The sequence below is a fragment of the Globicephala melas genome, chromosome 1, assembly GCF_963455315.2.
Source record: "Globicephala melas chromosome 1, mGloMel1.2, whole genome shotgun sequence".
Classification (NCBI taxonomy): domain Eukaryota; kingdom Metazoa; phylum Chordata; class Mammalia; order Artiodactyla; family Delphinidae; genus Globicephala; species Globicephala melas.
In genome coordinates this window covers 15354695-15366637 of record NC_083314.1, presented here as the reverse complement: position 1 = coordinate 15366637, position 11943 = coordinate 15354695, and the positions used below count along the sequence as shown (strand labels likewise).

The window sequence follows — 11943 nt, the reverse complement described above, 5'->3', positions numbered from 1 at the left end:
GCACCCGCGGGGGCCCAGCGGGGGGCCGTGCCCTTGGTCCCGGCGAGCCGGCAGGCACCCCCTCGCCCGCCCGAGGTCGCGGGAGCCCAGTTAAAGGAGGCGTGTGTAAGATGTGCAATGTTCCTGCATGGGGGTTTTGTAGACTTTCCCAGCCAAAGCGACCGGCTTCGGCTTCTTTAAAATCCCCGACGACTCACCTGCTTAACCTGCTGCAGTTCTGACCCTGCCAAGGTAACTGGTCCAAATCCTTATCATCAACATCTGGAGACAGACATTTGCATCTGGGGCATCCTTGATTTGCAGTCCTGGTGGAAATCTCTATTGCTTCCCGCCCCCCCCCCACCCCGCCTTCCCCCCTTCACTTGTTTAGAGTCTCTTGGAGGAAAAAAAAAAAAAAGCAACCCTCCCTCCATCACACAACCATAAGTCCTATCCCGCTGTTGTAGACTCGCCTTACCATGACTGCAAAACTGTCAGCGCGTGTTCTAGGGACACTGACCAATTTTCATTTCCATGAGATTTGTTCTTTAAAACACCTCTCCCATCCCCCTTCCTGGATAGAGACTTCAGGGCTTGGGAAAGTGGCAAAGAGTGAGGGCAGAGTTAGGGCGCTGGGACTGGGATGGGTGCGGGGCGGGGGGAGTCCTCCGGTCTCAGGGGGCGAGGGGATCCGGGGAAGGGGTCGTTGGGGAGAGGGTGGTGTCAGGAGTTGAGGACCGCTGTCGTGGGCTGGCCAATCCTTCTGGTGCTTGCTGCTGCCGTAGTCCTAGGTGTCTCCTGCCTGTCCTCTACGCCTCATTCCCTGTCTCCCCAACCCGTTCACCTTCCGTGGGAGTCTCTGAAGTTACACGGAGGTCACCCGACCGTCGTGTCATTTTAAGTATTTCAAACCACCTACCTACCCCCTTCCACCCCTCAAGTCTGTCCGATGCATGTCGGATAGACCCTCCCCCCACCCATGCTTGGTGAAGGGAGGTTCTCAGAGAGAGAAAGACACAGAAGGCAAAGCTCTCTCCTCCCATTCTCTTCCCTTCTGGCAACCTTTTCCTAGCTGCACCCCTCCCCCATTCAGAATCTTAATGAACAATTCTGGAAAAGTCCGGAAGGGCCTGGAGAAACCCCTCGCATGCCTCACTGCTGTGGAATGATTATGTCTGTGTTTATTTCTTGTGCTTGCTTGGGTTATGTTGTGAATTGCCACATGGGTTGCTTAAGCTAGGGAGGCTTGTTTGCTGTGTGTTGGTATTGTAGTACCAGGACCAGTGGCCACACAAAAAGACAGGCAGACACAGAAAGCACAGGATTTTTCTACTCTAAACCAGAGGGCAGTGTTGAAAATAACACCTTCTCTCTCTCGATTTAAAAAAAAAAAGAAAAGAAAAGAAAAAAAAGAGAAAAAAAGAAAGAAATTCTCAGCATGTGGGTTAAGTGCAGCTGTTAGGTCCACATATGACTTCCTACTCTTTTCAAAACACTCCTGCATAATACTTTAAGTCAAGAGCAAGAGACCTGGGGATGTTTTGAAGTGTTGCGAGCAGCTGAATGACTTGGTTTAGTTTTGAAGAGAGACTCTCTTTTGTTTCTCCCGCTGCCCAAAGACCAGATAGGGGAGTGTGTTTGGAAAATGCCCAAATTCAGAAGCAGCAGGCGACAGAAAAGAGGAAGAAATGTTCTCCCAGGGAAGGCAGGGGATGGGATTGGGGAGTGGGGGAGAGGTGTCAGGGTTGGTTTGTTTGTTTGTTTTCCCTGTCCAGTAGATTTGACGTTATCAAAATGAGTTAACCAACCTGAGAAAACAGTGTTCTGTCCTTGTGGGCAAGAGAGGGAAATTTGAACAGTTCTCAAATCTGAGCTGAGGAAGGTACTTGAAAACATGGATGGAGATGGAGTCACGTGGTAGGGTTTCTTTTCCTTCAAATACAAAACGAGTTGAGTATATCATGAAACAGGCCTATGTGATCTTTCAGATATAGATTTGTCTGTCAAGCATGGCTTTGTTGTTTTTACTAAAACAATTCTCATAACTCTTTCAACTCATGTTATAGAGAATTAGAAGTTTTTATATTGAGAATGGTATCATATAACACATAGAACTATCCGTTGACTGGGGAGATGAATGTAGATAAAAGATCATTTCTTTTCTTTAATAAATCAAAATAGCATTGAAATCTTTGTGCATGATGTATACGGAAACCTGCTGGTCTTTTTAAAGGGGAGATTGCCAAGGGAGCAAAGAGACCTTCTGATGGGTGGTGCTTTAACAACAGAGAGCAGATCAATCCATTTGGTTTCCATGTCTGTGCCACTCAATTTATTCTGTACAATTTTTCCAGAAATTAAAAGGTTACCAAGAGAGTTCCACGTTCCCAGCTCCAACTGAGCACCACTTATTACTGCAACAGGATTTCAATATTAAGTGATCTGGAAGATATTTCATCTCTCATTTTGAGTTCTGAATTTGAATCAGCATGAGAATGGCAGGGCAGCAAGATGAGGTATAACTAACCTCGTTGGCAGGCAGTGGAAGGGCTGGGAGGGAAAGTGTTGCTGAGAAGACTAACTGGGGCTGTTCTCAGCAACCTTGTTTACAGGGACATTTCAGAAGCAGCTAGAATTTTCACAAGAGCCTGCCAGAGGTAATGGGCTTATGTTTGAAATTGATCCTAAGTGTGTCTTTTTTTTTCTCCTTCACGGACTTGCTATGTACCTTAGCTGAACACTCAAGGCAAAACTTTCCTTAGGCCCCAATGACATTTGCTAATATAGACAAATCCCTGGATTACTGTGTCACAGGAAAGGAGGTTATTTATGAGGTTCTCCTTTGTTTGCAGATGTGTCCATGCAAGTAGCTTTAGCCCTGTTTTATTTGTTTATTTTTCAACAGCAGGCATGCTTGACTGTGTTCAATGCAAAACAAATCACATCCGAGGAAGTTAAAGTATGCCTTGCAGGTTGATCTATAAATTGGTTTCAATTAGACACTGGAGATCTCATTATCCCAGTGAGGGGAATTTATGACATAAAGTAGGAATTTTGTATTTGTTTCAAAATTGTTGGAAAACTGTGGGAACAGAAGGATTTTGAGGGAAATGCCAAAAACCACGTTAATGAAGAAAAACAATGTTGAGATACTTTTGAATAATAGATAGGCTATGTGATGGTCAACCACAAGATAACATTCTTACACAGTATCTTTATGGCTTTAAATTGGCTGCATTGTCAACTAAGCCTACTCCTCTATTAAGCCATTATACTTTTCAATTATTTAACATTTCTGGCCAACCTATCTTCTGTGGTCTTTTTCTGTACACATCAGAAATGATGTGTACAGTAGTAATGGCTGGCTGCTAGTGCGGGGACTTTGCAGTGGAGAAAGGTTTAATTTTAACTTCTTGGGACAAATACTACAAAGAATGCACAGAGGAAAAAGAAAAGTTATGGAAACAGACGGAGCCCTATGCGATGGAGAGAGCTACAGCCTCGAAACGTACCTAATACAATTTGAGTTAGTCTCACTAAGAAAGCTTGACAGTATCTGCCTTCTAGGTACTGTGCGTTTGGAAACACTGTATCTCCATTTAAATGAAGATCTGTTTCCTCCAGGGAGCAGTTGGTGAATCCTTCCGTTGAACCACTGGTATGAGGAAACCAACTGCAAATTTTTCCTTGAACAACAGAATCTGTCGTTTCGAAGAAACGATGACTGAGTTTCATAGTACTGTGATTTTTTGAAATTCACTGAAAATATCTCTATAAAGTCAAAATAACGTACCTCTTGTGCCAACAAAGAAATTTTCTCTTGTCACTTTTTAAAAGCTGTGAAATAATTCTGCTTTGCAATTTAGTTTTAAGGTTAGCATTGCCATTCCAGTAGAGTAAGCGGGCCTTAGGAATCAGAGGAGGGAATTACATAGGCGTTCTATGTACTTCTTATGCTCTCAGGTTAGCAGATGGGGGCAGGTGCTGTAGGAAAGTTGAAGGATCTTTCTCTGGAACCATCTTCTTTTGATTATTTTGAACCTAATTTGTAAGAGTATTTTGTTTTGGAATCAGTGGTAGTGGTGGCCAAAAAGGAGAGCCAGATCCTGTGAGGCCTTCTTTTGAGAGACGATTGCAGAAACTAATTCAGTCTTTTGAAATAGAATGTAGACACACAACCTAATGATTTGGGATCTTCAGATTCAGGTAACTGGGAATATCTTTGCAAATCATTAAATAAAAATTCTCTAAGTAGACATTGTGATGATGCTAAGACCCTGTGTGTCTTTATCACACAGCTAGGACAGTTTTCTTTTCCTTGGCAATTAGATGCCATTCATTCACTCAACCCTGAATGATTTCTAATTGTGAAGGCCCACTCCTCCCTTAGCTGACTTGCTGCATCGTATTGGGTGTAAATCCCACCTCCCACTCTCCCTCTGATATGTACACCATGTACAGATATTTTATAATGTATTTATACCATTATGCTCGATAATTCCTGTGGTTGTGAAGAAGAATCATTGATAGTTTTAAATCAGGCCTCTGTTTATACTTCTATTACGACAGATGCTTTGTTCATGGAAACAAAGGAATGATCATAGTTACCGCAAAAGAGGGTTAAATGTGTTTAGAATTCCTGTGGTAAAATGCAAGACCCTGGAGAATCAAAGCTATTTTATTTACTTAAGGACACTTATAGCTGTTTCAGGTGACCCGTCTGCTAAAATAAATAACCTGGATAGGACCCTTTAAAGGATGCTAATTAATGAATGCGCTTGTTTTATTTTCCTTACACAAATGAATTTTTGTTTTTAACTTGGAAAATATGCAGCATATCTGGCACAGTGATCTTTTACTGTTTGGAAGATTCAAATTCAGAATGCTAGCTTCATATGAAGCACAGCAAAACTTTTGTACTCCTAGTCTGACACCTATGTGGTAGGATAAACAGTGTTTCCAGATACCTGTGTTACCAGAGTGACCCATTTCAATTTGATCTCACTCTAAGATATATTAGATTAATAAGGCTGATTTTATGACCAATATCATATTCACAAATACTTGTTTTCATTAGCACAATTATAGATCGTGAGGTAAATTTCCATGTATGTTAAATACTAACCACAGAAATAACTAACATTTGTATAGTGTGTTACAGTTTATAACCATACGTTATCTATAAGCTGTTCTTTGGAAGAATATCTATTGCATTTTCTTACTCAAGAAGGCAATCAGGTAAACGTAATATGAAAATAGATTCTTTTACCAGAGTTTTCTTTCTCTTTCCTTTCCTTTCTCCCTTCCTCTTTCCCTCCTCTTCCTTCCTTTTTTCTTTTTTCCTTTCTTAATGGAGAAAAACCTAATGATGCTTTTTTTTTTTTAGTGGGGCATGTATAATTGCTTATGACACATTTCTATTAAAAAAGGAGCTGTAACAAGCAATCCAACAGGATTTTTAGAATCTGTCTTCTGCCTACCAGTGTTCTTGAGGAAAATGTAAGGTTGCTGAAATCATTTCATGCCCTGTATGTTTTCAAACATAAATCAGGAAAATTGTTAGCGAGTTATAGCTCTTCTTAGAGACTGTGGCTATAGTGCTCTAGTAAACACAGGCTATATATTTTTCCAAGTTATTACGTGCGGAGAGAAATCCAAAGTTGGCTATTTAGATGAACAGTTTAATTCAGTTATTAGAAATCCATGTTCTATTTAGGGTGAACATTTATTTTCCAAAGGTTGAAACAATGGGACATAATACCGGAGGGCCCTTTGGATCCATCAAAGTTAGAAATTTGTGTTTTTTAGCTAATGTGTACATTACTGAACATCGATCTTCAGCTCAGGGACAGTCAAAATGGTCCTGAGCAGAGTTTATACTATGATCCGGTTGCCGTCTTCATCCGAGAACCGTGACCCTTTGTTTCTTTCTTTCTTTTTTTTTTTTTTTTTTTTTTGCGATACGCGGGCCTCTCACTGTTGTGGCCTCTCCCGTTGCGGAGCACAGGCTCCGGACGCGCAGGCTCAGCGGCCATGGCTCACGGGCCTGGCCGCTCCGCGGCATGTGGGATCCTCCCGGACCGGGGCACGAACCCGTGTCCCCTGCATCGGCAGGCGGACTCTCAACCACTGCACCACCAGGGAAGCCCTGTTTTTTTATTTCTGAAATGAAGGGATATGACTTGATGGTCTCCAGTGATTCTGAATTAAGTGATTGATTAATAATGAATAAACCAATTAATCATACTCCTGTTTATTTCTATTCTATAAGCTAATTATTTACATAAGTATGGCCTTATGCCATGACTGGAGATATTAGTGTGTAGAGTAGTAACTAAGCTCCGGTTCAGGGGTTTGAAATGAAAGCCTCATGAAATTTAGCCACTCAAGTTTACACTGAAATTTTTCATTTATAGACTAATTATTAGATATATACTTTTTTTTCACAGAAAATAATCTTAAATGCAGATGATTTTTCTAGGCTAAACCATAAAAGCTTATGTTACTTACTGAGGTGAATTATTGTATATCGTTGAGAAAAAAATGTGAAAAACAGTTCTGTTATGAAACAAGTGATAAACGTAACAGAAAAGCCATAAAACTGATGATAGTTTATCATTTATCTAAATTCTGGAGGGTTGATGTTTAAGAGAATACACATATAAATGGAAGTTAAAAAGATAGGTGGAAACTATTGCAGAGTATCTGAAAGGGATTTTTTTTTTTAATATTTTATGCAAGGGATTTTTAGAAACTTCCAGGATTTTTAGAGACTGGCTGCAAAGTATTTCTTTCCCTGGGCATAGTGTAACATTAGCAGTACTCCTAAGTTCCTCACCTGTAATAAGATTTGTTTTTTGACAACCAGTATTGAAAAGTGAGAGAGTGAGAAAAAACGGAGAGAAAAAATTATGCTCTGAAGTGATTGGTCAAGATGTGAGAGAAGAAAAGATGGAAGGTGGTTGAAGGTAGAAAAGGGGCATATGGGGGTATGTGTGGTGTGTGCGTGTGTGTGTGTGTGTGTGTATGAATGAGATAGAGAAAGAGAGAGAGAGAGAGAGAGATGGATGGCTTGGTCTGCATTTAACTGATCAGTAGGTTGGGAAACCAAAAGGCAAAAGAGGGAAGCTAAGGCATGCATATTCTTCCTGAAGAGAAAGTACAGTATGTGAGTTATGTGGAAAAACGTTGGAATTAGAGTTTGTGCATCCATTTTGAAATATTTGCTAGGCCACTCATTGCCTGTTTTGATCTTGTGAAATTATTAAGTTCTCTGAATTTGTCTTATCGGTAAACGTGTAAATAAGAAAAGCATGTGCTTCCAAGATGGTTGTGAGAGTTGAGTGAGACTCATGTGTATAAAAGTGCTTGGAAGTTCTACCTAGTTTTAGGTGGTGAGGAAAAGTCATTGGGTCAAGCGGTTCTCCGTGCTGACCAGGTGTGACAAAGGCTTAGGCCAATTCGTTTAGCTCCAGAGTGGTCTTTGGTAGGCATGTTTCTTGTCCATTGTGGCCCAAGAACTGTGGTGGGTTCATTACATATTCTTTTATTTAGGGAGGAAGCAGGAAGTAGTATGCAGCTGGCCGGTTGAAAAGAGCGGGCCTGATAATTCTAATGTATGCTATGCCAGTGCACAGGAACATATTTACTTGCTTTACAGTTGGCCACAGCTTGTCTAATACACAAGTGAATGACTTTGGAAACAAAAGCAATGTATCCAATAACTGTTTTCTTTGTCTCGAACATTGCCTGTCATTCCCACTTTTGCCAGGACGCTGATATTCATCTAAACTTCCTGGATTTTTGTTAAGGCTGAAGGAATCATGGTTTGGCAGTAAATACTAATTAATACTAATATAAATTCCATTTAAAAAAAGATTTCCAGGCTATAACAGAACTGATTAATGCAATACATCAGCTGAACTCCAAATTCTAAATTCTATACAGATCTCTCAAGAATATTTTTATTTTTATGTAGGGTTCACTGATAAACGTTTAGCCAATTCTTCCATCAGAAATGGCCTACACTTCAAAGCCTGAAGTGAAGCAGTAGATCAAGAAGTATTCAAGAAATTTGGGCTGCTTGTTTAGACAATATATCTTTAAAAAGCAGATTCAAAAATCTGCTTGGACTTTACCTGAGGTTGGTCCTGTGCTCTGCTCTAATTCACAAGATAATGATCAACAGAATTCTATACTTTGTGATCTGTCAAACCTAGAAACTGAAGTGAACCTAGAAATCAAGAGATGTCTTGGGATCAAGTTGGAATCTAAAAGTAAATATTCAGTGGCTCTTACCAAAATTCTTTAGTCCTCAACATATAGAATATATGCTAACCAAATGGAGAAAACAATATTTGGGTGATTTAGTTATGAGTCAGTGTTAAAAACTTTGATATGTGTGTAATTATTTGAAAGTAACTGAAAACCTAGCATGAACTCTGGAAGGCCACAAATAACCTCCAAACCACTCTTTGTTGAGAAGCTGTAGCCTCTTATGAGATTGATCATAGAGAGTAAAATGGACCCAGCTTGAGTTTCTTTTACATTTAGGAAAATGTATTAAACACATAATGTGTTTAGCATCAGGTTAGGTCTGGTAGAGAATACAAAGTAATTTTAAGATATAGTTCCTCTCTTTAAGGGAATTACACTATCTTTAGGGGAATATAATAACACACATTAAACTATTAAGATAACAGTCCAATATAGCATGGTGCAGAAAATGAAGCCATGTGACAGAGTCATATGTATTGCGACAGAATCAGAGCTTGGGTTGAGGTTCAGGCTATCATTTACTGGCTGTGTGACTCTCACCTCTTTAAGCCATAGTTTTACCATTTACAAATTGGGCATAGTTTCATCTGTCTCCTAGGATTGTCACGAGAATCAAATGAGACCAAGTATTTGAAAGTGTTTTTGTGCTTTATGATAGAGATTACACAAATTCCAGGAGGGGGGGAGGAAGGACACTGATAGCATTGCACTTGAGAGTAGGGGCCGTGTCTCAGCTGACCTTGTACCCCCGAGTCTGGCACTGGGCCTGGTTCTGAGAGGGGGCTCAGTAAATGTTGGCAAATGCATGCGTGTCAGGCACTGGGGACAGCCCTTGACCTATGTTATTCTTTAAATCTTCCCAATAATCTTGTATGGTAGATATATATTGTCTCCATTTCACAAATGAGAAAACAGAAGTTCAGAGATTTTAAGCAACTCCAATCTCATGTAGGTAGACTGTAGTAGGGTCATGTTAGGAAGCTATCATTACACTACAGGGTCGGAAATTATCATTACGCCTGAACCTTAGTGTGGGCAAAATGAAAAGCAAAGGCCTTGGATAACTTACCAGTTGCCCAGGCAGCTCATGGGCCAGCTTTCAGAGAAGTAGGAGAACACTTCCCGGTGCTGCCTGACACATTTAACGTGGCCTTTTGTTGAACTGTCAGTCCTGATTCCCACCCTTTGAAGTAAGGTGCAAAATCGTGAGAAAATACCATATAATATACCATTACCTAGGCTTGTCATTGGGACAGAAGGGAGAGGAGGGGCAGTGAGGCACACACAGATGCTGAAGTGGTTAACCAGTGACTTGGATTAAGTTTTCTCCAGCAACCCGCACCAAGTCCCCGAGCCCCCTCTGTCTCGTACACTCTCTTAACTTTCCCTCTCAGAGTTGGCAAGGTCTGGAATTTCCATTCTCCTCCATGATCAGGTGGTAAAGAAGGTGATGCCAATACCAAACAGCATATTCACGTTCTGCATGGCTTGCCTGCCCCTAACATCCCACCAGCCTTATTCTATCAGTAGGTTCTACTGGAGTGAAATTTTACAGTTGTGCCTAGTTTAGAATCAACAGTAATAAGATGGCCCCCAACCAAACAGGAATTTGAAAACTCCAGCCTCTGAATTTGGAAAGCAGAATAGAGAACTAGGTAACCCCGTCCCCAGTCCTATGTTATGTTTTCCTCTGTTTATTTGTGAGCAATGTCCAGGGAGCCTGAAATACTCAACACAGGATTAGTAGTAACCCACTGTGGATCTGAAGGTTTGTATAAGAAATTGAGGGGAATGCATTTTAAAAATTGGGATTCATTTTTAAAAATTCTGTGAAAATACAGTACATAGGAGGTCAGGACAGCAGAGATTAGGGACTATATTTAAGGTAAGTCCAGAGAATACCTTGCACTGTTAGCAGAGTCCAGCCAGTAACAGTGTTTAGTTTCCCAGGAACTGCGCTAATATAGTCGAGATGAAACCTGGGGTGGGGTGGGAGGGGCGATGCTTTCCATGCTCCTCCCCGATCTGTGGTAAGTCTGCTGGGTTGAACTGTGTGAAGTTGTCAAAGGTGGCTCTGCTCTCCAGCCCTTGGCACGAGCTCCGCTGAAATGTGATGCCATTGGTTTTCAGTAAAGGTTCCTTTCTGCAGGGCTGCAAACACAGATCAGCTGCTACTGTGTATACACAACCAGGGAGCAGATCAACCAGCACATTTAAAGCAGCCTTTTTAACCCCGAGACTTTCCAAGACCTCCTCTCCACGCAGGAACTTTCCTTCTCTGTTGTCAGATTGAGCACCCTGCTCTTGTCATCAGATCCGAGCTAGGCTCCCTGCTGCACAGTAGAGAGGCTTCCTTAAGACATTTGTCCTTGAAACTGCACCAAACTCTTGGAAGAACCCAGAACGTGTAAGTATGTATGATTTAGGCAGCAAGAGGACAGGGCAGAGCTGCAATCAACCATTATACAATATCCGATTAGCAGGGCAAGAGGGATTTTTCCGACGTTTTGTTACATTCATTTTCAATTCGTTCTGAGAAAACAAATCAATTCTAGCTTCTGATACAGTGACTTTGCAGTAGATGGGGTTGTATGTAATATGTTAGCTTTAACTATTTGCTGTTCTCATTTAGCATGGAGATGTGACTTGTGGGATGGTGATGGTGGGCATTAAACTATAAAACTTCTAAATTTTGATTAGGAATGATAATTGCTGGGCATGTCCATCTTGAGAAACAAGTTTGCTTTGGGGAATGTTTTTAAAAGAATTAACCACCTAAATTCATGGACAGTAGAATGAATTCGGACCGTTCTCGCTCTCAATAAAACATATTAGTTTGCAGTTTTCATTTACTCATAGTGAGCATTCCGCTGAGGTTTTGTCTTAATTGAATCCTACCCAGTGCTGTCTGTGTGATGTTTTACTGGCTTATGTATCTGTTTAAGTTACTTTGCTAGATTGCAGTCTGGTTAAACCTGTGTTTAGGCACTCTCTCGATCCTAAGAACAACCAGTGAAAGGAATGCTCACAGAATTTGGGAGGGGGTGGGTGGGTTTGTTTTAAACGGTGGTCGTATTACCCTTGAAAGCTGTTTAGCTGCACAACGTGAATGGCTGTCAGATGGAGACCACAGACTGAATACTCTGAAGCTCTAAGTCAGATGTCAGCTTGTCCACTTTCATAACTCCAGCCAATAAAAGCTCGTGCCCCTTTGCTATCAATTTTTAATATGTACCAATACTTAGGTTTATAAGATTAATTTCTCTCAGATTAGGCTGATTGATAGCTGGACTGTGGTTTCTTAAGAGCTGGTTCCCTGAAACCCACAGCAGAGCTGCATTCCATTTAACTAGTGGATGTAAAAACGGGTAACCATGGATTCAGCCACCACTCACTGCCAGTGCAATGACTTGTTGTAAACAATACAAATGAGCCAGGAGAGCAGAGGCAACCAGACATGAAATGATTTTAATAGAAATTACGGTAAAAGGTCATGTGATGTGGTATCAGCTTCTGTTCGGTTTTAAAGGGAAAGTCTGTCTTTTCTCCCCCACCTCGCCTATTCCCAACCCACCCAAGTAGATGTCTCCACAGACTTGGCAGGTCCCATGCTCTGCTTCCGTGGAGAAGGGTGGCCAGGGTAATTCTGGGCAAAGTGTGGTGACTGGTGGATTTTCAGGGTAAGTA

The 11943-nt window shown here is 41.3% G+C and overlaps 1 protein-coding gene across 14 annotated transcripts in view; it reads left to right on the top strand.

Annotated features, from left to right (window-relative positions):
• ESRRG (estrogen related receptor gamma) overlaps positions 1–11943 on the top strand; it is a 640838-nt gene that overhangs the window by 45472 nt on the left and 583423 nt on the right. For 3 of the 14 annotated variants that reach the window (XM_060297181.1, XM_030868305.2, XM_060296555.1), the window contains exon 1: positions 74–231. The exons of 6 other annotated variants lie outside the window; for them this stretch is intronic. The gene's annotated coding sequence lies outside the window, so the exon portion shown is untranslated. Of the gene's footprint in view, positions 1–73; positions 232–10364; positions 10664–11915; positions 11937–11943 lie in introns of those variants that run through there. 5 more of the 14 variants (XM_060297128.1, XM_060296747.1, XM_060296599.1 and 2 more) reach the window with 3 other exon arrangements.